Raw genomic sequence first — 11,843 nt, forward strand, 5'->3', positions numbered from 1 at the left:
AAAGCAAGCGTGCACACTGATCGCTATAGACTTTTCACAACTCCATAAATGACGCATGGTTTCACACAAGTACCTGTACATGGCAACTAATTATGTTACGAGGACTGTCTCACTCAAGCATTAACAACGAGTAAGAGCAAGATTGTTGGTACCTGACAGGAAGCCCTGATGTAAACACTTCAACGATGAAGTGGAAATGCTGTTCAGAGGTCTGGCAACATAGCATACACAAGCAAGCAACACAGAAAGACGCATAAGCAAATAAATTAAAAGAGGTGTGGTGATATAAGCTCTTTTTTTGGATTTATGTGCAATCACACTTTTCGTCTTGTTAATACGATCACCATCACGCAAATGCGGCAGTCTACACCTGTCATTATTACGACAAAATGATTAATTGGAAAGCAACAAAAGTTCACCTGTAAGTATAGAATTTTTGTATCTTTAAACCATGCCACGGAAATTCTCTCCCTTAATTATGGCCTGACTTCTGTGACTCCTCAAAGTGAACACTTGCCAAAAAATGCTCAAAAAGCCATGCTTTCTCTTAAATATTGCCACATATGTAGACCTCATTGCAACTAAAATGTAATAGTCATACACAAAATAGAAGTAGGCATTTCCGTGATTCTGAGAAGGTACAATACTTCAATGTTCATCATGAGATGTAATGAATATGAGCTCAAAGTCAGGGGTCAATCATTATGAAATGGATGAAATGGTAACTCTTACTGGCTTGTGGTTGTACTGGAGATATGAAATCTGCCAGATGAAGCTTGAAGTTGTTCTTTGAATAACATCCAATAAAACCCAGAGTAAGGACAATGTCCACTGGCATACACGACAGATTAGCACTACCTTGTGTGTTCGGTGCTAGTGTTACGCAAGTCCTTTGGTATGAAGCTGGTAGGCTGTGATGTAGTAGTGGTGGACAGCTCAAAGCTTATGTAAGCTCTGAGAAGAATACGAGCTTGAACTGGCAGCCCTGATGATAATTGTCAACACTGGGCAGCCAAATAAGATTCTGACAATTGTATGAACACACCTGCTGTTGTTACCAGCAAGTATGTCAACAAAACACAGTGGCTGACGAATATACCTGTAACCTTCTGATTGCGGCTGTGGCCGACCAGACCAAGGTGGACATGCTGTAACCGAACTTTCGGTATTTTGTGCTGCCCCTGCTTTGGATGTAAGTGTCACCCAGTCTTGCGGTGCCAGTAAGCTGTGCAGGTTTGAGTCCACAGTTTGTAGTCCACATAAGGCTAGATAAATTGGTCCATGACAAGCTTAGCAGTAGGGCATGCCCAAGGTGTGATAGTCAATGTAAGCTATCAAAGAGAACCTTCCTCATAGATAGCAGAACTACTGAGCAGTGTTGTTGTGTTACACCAGACTTGGGTGGTGGAACCAGGGATGGTGTGCCACTCCAGTTTCAATCCAGTCGTAGTATCTTGTAGAAGTTCATAGATTTGCGGATCCTGTTGTTGACCTGTGGTGGGATCTTCATAGCTGATGGTAACCAACAGTGTATTGACATGAGAGAAGTAATTCATGACAACAACATCTTTGTTATTGAGGTGCTGATTATCAGTTGTACATTGTCTGACAAAACTCAGGTGATAGAACCATCATGGAGAACTGTCTTTTGAGGATTGTGTATGGAATTCACTAGCAGTCAGTGGTCTGTGGAAAATGTTTGTGGCCTACCCTTGAAGTCTTCTTAGAAGTGCTCCATGGACTTTGTAAGACCACTAGCAGCTCTCTGTCTTAGCTGACTTCTTACGGTGAGACTCAGCTTTTGTGAAAAGAAATGCAACAGCTTGTGGTCACCTGTAACCATTTGCCAATTGCAGTTTCACTTGTGTCCTAGGTAATCAACAAGGGAACTTCTGTGACAGGATGGGTTAATATTGTGGTGGCTTGTAGCAAGCTGAGCATAATATGGCCGAAGGCCTGTTACACTCTGAGAGTTCGAATTGGAGTGTGTTTTTCAAAAGTGCTACCAGTCCTTTTAGCCTAATGAGCGCATAGGGAGTCAAAAAGAATGGGGTATTACGGTTGAGCAGCTCCTTATAAGTCATACATGTCTGTAGTCAGTGCTAAGCGATGCTCAAGGTTGTGTAAAGAGCAACACCACTGGACAGTGGATGACTGGACATGAGCATTGAATCATGTTATCCCTGTGGCAATCCAATGGAAGCGTTTGGGTTTGGCAGATGCCTGGAGAATGTTTTCCAGCATAATGTCTAAAGTGAACACTCAAGTATGGAGGAAATGGTGTTACAGTTTGGGGGGGGGGGGGGGGTCTTTGTTTAGGGTGTGATTGTCTTAGGGGCATATGTAAACACTAAATGCAGAAAAGGTTGTGTTCTGAGTACAGTACAGGAACAGTTTGGAGATGACTGCTAGTATTTGTATGACAATGTACCTTGTCATAAAGCAGTAAATGTGAGGCAATGGTTTGTGGACAATGACATTCCTGAAATGGAGTGGCCTGGTCATGGTCCCACTCTGAACCCAAAGGTACATCTTTTGGATGCGTTAGAGGTTCAACAGTGCTCCAGACATCATATTCAACATCACTACCTTCTCTGGTTTCAGCTCTTGAGGGAAAATGGACTGCCATTCCCCCGCAGACGTTCAGATACCATACTGAAAGGGTCCCCAGCATCATAAAGGTGAAGGGTGGACACACATTGTGCTAATGTTCACTAGCACGTGTCTACATACTTTTCATTGGATAGTGTATGTGGCAATATGTGTGCTCTCTAATGGCATTTGTGGCTAATAATGAAAGTGGTCTTAGGATGAAATGTGCAATTCACAACCAATATATTAGAAGTAAAAACAATCACCAAATAAATATCTTTACTTGAGAGTTCAGAATGGTGTATTATATGGTGATGCACAAGTCTGTAAAAAGTTACTTGAAGACTTCAGGTAGGAAAACCCCTATCCAGAAACCACCCCACACCTAAAATAATACTTCAATACCTACTTCTACTCTTTACCAGAATATTTTGACTCAGAAATGAAAATTCCACACATTGTAATATTTACATTACATACATTCCGACTTCGCCTGTATTTAGACAACTGATAAAGTGTTTTGTATGTTATATAAAAGTATTATTTGAAGTACATACAAGGTTAAAACAGCAGCTGAACGGTGGAAGTGGAGCAGTGGCCTTTTTCCAGAGTAGCTGTTTAGTTTTCGTAGTAGTTCCCCCAATTACCAGCATGTGTAGATGAGTACTAGCCATAATTTGTTGTTGAGTATATTTTACTACAGAAGCAGCCTAGAGGGGCAGTTTCACCTACTAATGTGTAAGTTATTTAGTTTCACTTCCCTGAAGGCTCTCCTTCATGATGGTATTCAAGCAAGGTGATGTATGTATCAATTTATATTCCACTTAAATAATAAATCTATTGTAGTATACATTCTGCAGTGCAAACAAACAACAACTGTAGTACAGATTACACCTACCCACTCTTGACTACAACCCTGCTCAATACAATTCTGAACCACTGGACAGACAATCCGGTCTGATTTCTTCGCCTCTATATTCTCCTTGTCAAGTATTCAGAATGTGCTTCCCTATCAGTATTGTGTTCTTTACATGAATTGTTAATAATTTTACCTTCAGAGATGTACTGGTCATAAAGGAAATTTGAAATAAAGAATATATATTTTTTTAGTGTATCATTAAGAGCCCTTCACACTTCGCAATAACTGAGATGCTATGCTTGGACCCTTTGAAGAAATACGTCAAACTTTTAAGCGAATCCAAATAACACAGTGTTACTGTCATTTTCTCTGTAGAAATGTAATGTATTTATAATTAGTGTTTGGTTTCTTTACTATTGGTTCAGTCATGAGCATCCTCAGAAATTTATCCAGGGGGCAGCAAGACTATAAACTGCCATTTTTATGTAAATGAGTTGCCAGTTATCCCAGAGAATTTATGGTTAGCCAGGGTGTATGACAATTCTTTAATGAATAGAAACTCGGTACTCCAGATTCCAGGTTTACGCCTATGGGTACAATCAAACAGACCAAACTCGGTACTCCAGATTCCAGGTTGACACCTATGGGTTCAATCAAACAGACCAAACGTTCGAAGTATTATGACATGCAATAAAAATGTTATAACATTCCGTCACTTTTATTTGGTGTCACCCAACTTCTGGTTGGTTCGATGTGGCCTGCCACCTGCCACAAATGCATCTCCCATGCTGACTACTACAACTCAGAGTAGCACTTGTACCCAACATCCTCTTATCTGTTGGATATAATCTCTGCACGCTGCTATAGCTTTTAACCTCTAAAATTCCCTCCAGTACCATAGAAGTCATTCTCTGCTGACGTAATGTATGTCCTATCAACCCATCCCTCCTTCTTGTCAATGTTTTCCACATTTCTCTCATTGGGATTGGTTGAACCTCCGCATTCCTTATCTGCTCCGTCCAACTATTTTTCTACATCTCAAATGCTTTGCTTCTTTTCTTTTCCACTATTCCTGCAGGCAGTTACTCACTAGCATACAACTCTGAGCGTCAAATGTACATTCTCAGAAATTTCTCTCTCAAATTAAGGCCAATGATGTTCGATTCCAGTAGGCTTCGTTTGGCCAGGAATGCCTTCTTTGCCCATGTGTCCACTTTTTATGTCCTCCTCACATCATGCAGTGTTGTTTTGCTTCCAAGGTGACCTAATTCCTTCATGGCTCCTGATGTTGATAGGTTTCTCACTAATCTCATTTTTACTCCTCATTACTTACGTCTTTCTTCAGTTTACTCCCACTCCACATTTTGAGATCAGTAAACTGTTCATTCCCTTCATGTGTCCTCGCTGAGTTTGGCAAGGTCATCAGTGAATCTTATTATGGGTATACTACTGATATAAATTACTTAAAAGATTATTTCCACAATATTTCTTTTGGCTTTTCATTGGTGGTGTCATCCACTGATTACGTTTTCTTTGTTTTCCCACCTTCAGCTGATGACAAAAATCTGCAAAACCAACAATTACAATTTTCAGAGTTTTGTCTTCCATTTTTACTAATGTGCAAACTCAATGGTACAATGTTGCGCACCTACAAACAGACTGTTTCATTCTGCACAGTTCTGTGCACTTCTACATTGCCCTGTGCCACGTGTTTGTACATGGCGTGCCAAATCCACACTCACAAATAATATGGCTAATGTCTGGTCTAAAATGCATCTCAGAATCAGATAAAAACTGAAACAACCATTTTATGACTTTGGATACCAGAAATCAATACATTATGCACTAAGTCTATGACACTAATACATGAATAAAGAATCATAATACATCCATCTAAAGGCAAGAAAGAATGTTGTTGTTGTTGTTGTGGTCTTCAGTCCTGAGACTGGTTTGATGCAGCTCTCCATGCTACTCTATCCTGTGCAAGCTTCATCATCTCCCAGTACCTACTGCAACCCACCTCCTTCTGAATCTGCTTAGTGTATTTATCTCTTGGTCTCCCTCTACATTTTTACCCTCCAATGCTAAATTTGTGATCCCTTGATGCCTCAGAACATGTCCTACTAACCGGTCCCTTCTTTCTGTCAAGTTGTGCCACATGCTCCTCTTCTCCCCAATTCTATTCAATACTTCGTCATTAGTTATGTGATCTACCGATCTAATCTTCAGCATTCTTCTGTAGCACCACATTTCGAATGTTCTATTCTCTTGTTGTCCAAATTATTTATTGTCCATGTTTCACTTTCATACATGGCTACACTCCATACAAATAATACTTTCAGAAACAACTTCCTGACACTTAAATCTATACTTGATGTTAACAAATTTCTCTTCTTCAGAAACGCTTTCCTTGCCATTGTCAGTCTACATTTTACATCTTCTCTACTTCGACCATCATCAGTTATTTTGCTCCCCAAATAGCAAAACTCCTTTACTACTTTAAGTGTCTCATTTCCTAATCTAATTCCCTCAGCATCACCCAACTTAATTTGACCACATTCCATTATCCTCGTTTTGCTTTTGTTGATGTTCATCTTATATCCTCCTTTCAAGACACTGTCCATTCCGTTCAGCTGCTCCTCCAGGTCCTTTGCAGTCTCTGACTGAATTACAATGTCATCGGCGAACCTCAAAGTTTTTATTTCTTCTCCATGGATTTTAATACCTAATCCGAATATTTCTTTTGTTTCCTTTACTGCTTGCTCAATATACAGATTGAATAACATTGAGGAGAGGCTACAACCCTGTCTCACTCCCTTCCCAACCACTGCTTCCCTTTCATGCCCCTCGACTCTTATAACTGCCCTCTGGTTTCTGTACAAATTGTAAATAGCCTTTCGCTCCCTGTATTTTACCCCTGCCACCTTCAGAATTTGAAAGAGAGTTTTCCAGTCAACATTGTCAAAAGCTTTCTCTAAGTCTACAAATGCTAGAAATGTAGGTTTGCCTTTCCTTAATCTTTCTTCTAAGATAAGTCGTACGGCCAGTATTGCCTCACGTGTTCCAACATTTCTATGGAATCCAAACTGATCTTCCCCGAGGTCGGCTTCTACCAGTTTTTCCATTCGTCTGTAGAGAATTCGTATTTTGCAGCTATGACTTATTAAACTGAATAGTACATTACAAAATTAAACGCCTGATCTCTAGCTGAAGAAATTTTTCATGAATAGTATTTAACTCGGTTGCCTTACTCAAGAGTTTTTCTCAACCAGAATCTTGTACACGAATAAACAAGTCTGTGATCACATAACCTCAGTTATTTGTTTTGTGCGTTATTCCACTGCTCTACACCTCTTCCATCAAATTAGCAGCAACAGAAATTAAGCTTCAACTTTGTCTGCAGTAACCACATTGCATAGTAGTTCATATGTGCAGAATCTCTACCTTAAAATTTCATCTTTTACTAGTGCAGTCACAGTTGTTATATTTTTAGAAGAAACTTGCCACAGCTTTAAGAATACGGTCCTACCTCATATGAAACACTAGTAACCTTTTAAACCTTAGGAATTGGAAGGAACCGGTAATTTAGTCAACTGAGCCCATGGTACAGTTCAGCATGTATCCCTGTCAATTACTGAGAACAGAAGCAAAAATTATGTACATATTTTACTTGCTGAAAGATACTATATGGAAAGACTGTCACTGAATATTAATGCATATTAATGAAGTAAACCTGTTCTAAACCTACACGTCACTTTGAACATCACAGTTCTGTAATAGGAATGATACTATTGCAGCTACTACATCTTTCATTTCCTATGACCTCTAAACTGCTTCAGCAAATGAATAATTGGGAACCTATGATTCAATTTATTTTAACCAATTACACAAAATGACTCCTCTTTAATGGATCTCCAATGTGGCAGTACTTGCAAACATTTTTTTCTTGTTGGACACAAATTACAATAAAAGAACCATAAAATATGGTATTGTATTTCCAGAATCATGAAAAAAGTAGGTAGTGTGTGTGGCCTGTTTTACATCAGCCCTTTACAATACATAAGTAATGGCATGCTTCTGGTCAGACATGATTAGAAACGAATCCTTAAGGCTGGAGAGGTGGCTTGATGTTAACAAGTGCTAATAGTTTAAAATCATGTTGTTACTTTTACTGGCCTTGTTGCTAAGGAGTACAGGTCTATAGAAGGTAATGCACATATGCATCACGCAGCAGTAAAGAAGAAATTTCTTGTAAATGAAGATATAGCTTGCACTGTTGTTATATAGACGTGTGTTAGATATCTATAGACCAGTGTTACTTCCAAACACAGTTCCAAAACTATTCCGATTCTGAATCATCTCTTTGACTGAAAGGAAGAAGTGGCTTTGTAGAATAATAATTTTTCACACTAATTTAGTTGTTAAGGCAGTGATTTTCAGATGATTATTTCTTGTATGTATTTTTGTACCAAGAAATCAACTGTTAACTAGTATATTCTTCCCTGTTCCATGTCGGAAAGCCTAGTACTTACTCAGACCCATGTTCCTGGGATTCTGGCACCCTGTTACAGATTTCTCCTCTTTTAACTACATCTAATTTTCTGACACCAAGGTAAATATTAGTAACAATACCATATGACATTATTATGGAAAGGGTGTCACCATATAGAGGAGATGTAGAATTGTAGACAGACAGACAGACAGACAGACATACATACATTTGAGTCTTTGACCACAAGGCCTTCTTCTAAAGTAGCAAACACACAGACAGATATGCAAGCACAACTTACACACACATGACCACTGTCTGTGGCCACTGAGGCTGGACTGCATAGTGTGTCTGCTCAATGGGAAAGCGATCTGTGGATGGAGGGGAGGGAGGTGGGGGTAAGAGAGAGGTTGGAGAGGGGAAGGGGATAGTTTGGGAGTGGGGAGGGGAAGGGAGTGCAGCGATAGCAGGGTAGGGAGGGAAAGCATAGTGCTGCTTGTGGGAGCAAGGTGGGGGACAGGGTAGGGTTGCTAGGTGCAGTTGAGAGGTCGCAAGGGATAGAAGCAAAATGGGAGAGAAGCACACAAGGTGAAAAATTAGTTTATAGTTTCACAGGTGGCACTACCTTAGGTCGGATAGGATACGTCTTTGACTGGGCTGAAGTAGGTGGCAGTGGGAGGATGCATGGGACATGTCTTAAGTCCAAGTCTATTGCAGGAGTATGAACCACGAGCCGAGGGGTCTGGGAACAGGGGTAGAGTAGCGATGGACAAGGATATTGTGTAGGTTTGGTAAGTGGTGGAAAACAAGTGTGGGACAGTTGGGGAAGACAGTGGTTAGAATATTAATCATTTCGGGGTATGACAAGAGGTAGTCTAAACCCTGGCAGAGAATGTGATTCAGTTGCTCCAGCCCTGGCTGGAACTGAGTCACGAGCGAAGTGCTTCTCTGTGGCCACATGGTGGTTGTGTGGGTGGTGGTAGGTGACTGGAGAGGCAAGGCAGACAAGGTCTGTTACTGTACATGGTTGGGTCAGTAATTTAGGTCTTTGTAGGTCTTGGTGAGACACTGGGTATATTTGTACAGAGACTGGTCACTACAGATTGCAGTTGACAAAAATATTGTATCTACTGAGGTCGAAGTAGAGAGTGATTGTGAAGTTATCTGGACACGTTTAACAGGGCTAGGGGAAATAAAGTTAATTGTGGGATGTTATTACCGGCCACCAGGTTCCACCGTGACAGTTCTAGAATCATTCAAAGGGAGTCTACATTCTGTATCGCAGAAGTACCCGGATCATGCTACATTAGTCGGAGGCGAATTAACCTACCTAGTATAGACTGGGATGTCTATGGATTCATTATAGGTGGTACAGACAAGCCATCGTGTGAATTACTTTTGAATACATTATCCGAAAACTGTCTTGAGCAGCTAAATCGATAGCAAACGCGAAATGGAAATATTTTAGATCTAGTAGCCATGAACAGACCAGACCTCATCGACGGTGTCAGTGTTGAGACAGGGATTAGTGATCATGATGTTGTCATTACAACTATGGTTATGAAAGTTGAAAAGTTGGTCAAGAAGGCTAGGAGAGTATTCCTACTAGAAAGAGCAGATAAGCAGTTGTTAGCATCCCACTTAGTAAATGAATCGACTTCATTTACTTCCGGTACGATGGACGTGGAAGAATTATGGGCAAATTTTAAACACATTGTAAATCACACATTGGACAGGTATGTGCCAAAAAAGTGGGTTACAGACGGAAAAGACTCACTGTGGTTTAACAGCGCAATTCGGAGAATGCTCAGGAAGCAAAGGCAGTTGCACTCGCGGTACAAGAAAGATCGGGAGAATGAGAACAGGCAAAAGTTAGTAGAGATTCGTGCTGCTGTAAAAAGAGTGATGCGCGAAGCATTCAACCACTACCACTGTCATACCTTAGCAAAAGATCTTGCTGAAAACGCAAGGAAATTCTGGTCTTACGTAAAATTGGTAAGCGGGTCGAAGGCTTCCATCCAGTCACTCACTGATCAGTCTGGCCTGGCAACGGAAGACAGCAAAACAAAAGCTGAAATTTTAAATTTATCATTTGAGAAATCTTTCACGCAGGAGGATCATACACACATACTGCCATTTGAGTCTCGTACAGATTCCTGTATGGACGAGATAGTGATGGATATCCCTGCAGTTGTGAAGCAGCTGAATGGGTTGAAAATAAATAAATCTCCAGGTCCTGATGGGATTCCAATTCAGTTTTACAGAGAGTACTCTACTGCATTGGCTCCTTACTTAGCTTGCATTTATCGCGAATCTCTTGCCCAACGTAAAGTCCCGAGCAATTGGAAAAAAGCGAAGGTGACGCCTGTATATAAGAAGGGTAGAAGGACAGATCCTCAAAATTACAGACCAATATCCTTAACATCAGTTTGTCGCAGGATTCTCGAACATATTCTCAGTTCGAATATAATGAATTTCCTTGAGACAATGAAGTTGCTGTCCATATGTCAGCACGGCTTTAGAAAGCATCGCTCCTGTGAAACGCAACTTGCCCTTTTTTCACATGATATCTTGCGAACCATGGATGAAGGGTATCAGACGGATGCCATATTCCTTGACTTCCAGAAAGCGTTTGACTTGGTGCCCCACAGCAGACTCCTAACTAAGGTACGAGCATATGGGATTGGTTGGGATTGGTTCCCAAGTATGCGAGTGGCTCGAAGACTTCTTAAGTAATAGAACCCTGTACGTTGTCCTCGATGGTGAGTGTTTATCGGAGGTGAGGGTATCATCTGGAGTGCCCCAGGGAAGTGTAGTAGGTCTGCTGTTGTTTTCTATCTACATAAATGATCTTCTGGATAGGGTGGATAGCAATGTGCGGCTGTTTACTGATGATGCTGTGTTGTACGGGAAGGTGTCGTCGTTGAGTGACTGTAGGAGGATACAAGATGACTTGGGCAGGATTTGTGATTGGTGTAAAGAATGGCAGCTAACTCTAAATATAGATAAATGTAAATTAATGCAGATGAATAGGAAAAATAATTCTGTAACGTTTGAATACTCCATTAGTAGTGTAGTGCTGGACAGTCACGTCGATTAAATATTTGGGCGTAACATTGCAGAGCGATATGAAATGGGACAAGCATGTAATGGCAGTTGTGGGGAAGGTGGATAGTCGTCTTCGGTTCATTGGTAGAATTTTGGGAAGGTGTGGTTCATCTGTAAAGGAGACCGCTTATAAAACACTAATACGACCTATTCTTGAGTACTGCTCGAGTGTTTGGGATCCCTATCAGGTCGGATTGAGGGAGGGCATAGAAGCAATTCAGAGGCGGGCTGCTAGAGGTAGGTTTGATCATCACGCGAGTTTTACGGAAATGCTTCAGGAACTCGGGTGGGAGTCTCTAGAGGAAAGGAGGCGTTCTTTTCGTGAATCGCTACTGAGGAAATTTAGAGAACCAGCATTTGAGGCTGACTGCAGTACAATTTTGCTGCCGCCAACTTACATTTCGCGGAAAGACCACAAAGATAAGAGAGATTAGGGCTCGTACAGAGGCATATAGGCAGTCATTTTTTCCTTGTTCTGTTTGGGAGTGGAACAGGGAGAGAAGATGCTAGTTGTGGTAAGAGGTACCCTCCGCCACGCACCGTATGGTGGATTGCAGAGTACATATGTAGATGTAGATGTGATGGCCAGGGTGGCTACACTGTATGGAAGAGACACCTCAGTATGGAATGGGTAATAGCTGACAAAGCAGAGGTATTGCTGGTGGTTGAAATGTTTGATACGGGTGAAGGTACTAATGTAACCATCCTCGAGGAAGATGGTTTGTTAAGTTGAGGATTACCAGGTGATGCAAATAGGTGAGCACGTATTGAGGTTCTGGAGGAATGTGAATAGGA

This window comes from Schistocerca piceifrons, chromosome 2 (genome assembly GCF_021461385.2).
Source record: "Schistocerca piceifrons isolate TAMUIC-IGC-003096 chromosome 2, iqSchPice1.1, whole genome shotgun sequence".
Classification (NCBI taxonomy): Eukaryota; Metazoa; Arthropoda; class Insecta; order Orthoptera; family Acrididae; genus Schistocerca; species Schistocerca piceifrons.